Source organism: Branchiostoma belcheri, unplaced genomic scaffold, assembly GCF_001625305.1.
Source record: "Branchiostoma belcheri isolate BF01 breed outbred unplaced genomic scaffold, Haploidv18h27 scaffold152, whole genome shotgun sequence".
Lineage (NCBI taxonomy): Eukaryota > Metazoa > Chordata > Leptocardii > Amphioxiformes > Branchiostomatidae > Branchiostoma > Branchiostoma belcheri.
In genome coordinates, this window is record NW_017802958.1 from 527,259 (window position 1) to 527,626 (window position 368).

General features: G+C 40.8%; 1 protein-coding gene across 1 annotated transcript in view; it reads left to right on the forward strand.

The window, feature by feature from the left end:
• Nucleotides 1-368, forward strand: part of LOC109465531 (E3 ubiquitin-protein ligase TRIM71-like) — a 4,221-nt gene that overhangs the window by 2,932 nt on the left and 921 nt on the right. The gene's annotated exons all lie outside the window — the stretch shown is intronic.

A 368-nucleotide genomic window follows, 5' to 3' on the forward strand; every position in this document is an offset into this window, starting at 1 on the left:
TGCTGCTAATGCTAATACTGGATCTATCCCCAAGCTCCCGGCAATCTCCAGCACCCCACATCACAAAGGTGAGTCTAACACAAATATTAAAAGAGACAATGTCTTAAACTTGGTCCCTCTGTGTCATTAGACAATGTCTTAAACTTGGTCCCTCTGTGTCATTAGACAATGTCTTAAACTTGGTCCCTCTGTGTCATTAGACAATGTCTTAAACTTGGTCCCTCTGTGTCATTAGACAATGTTTTAAAGACTTTGCTTCTCTCATTTGTGTCATGAGGCAATGCTAGGATATTGGATTGGACAATGAACAAGATAATTTCTTATGGTGAGTGAAAGAAGCTATATGCATCAGGGCCCATGTGTGTGTG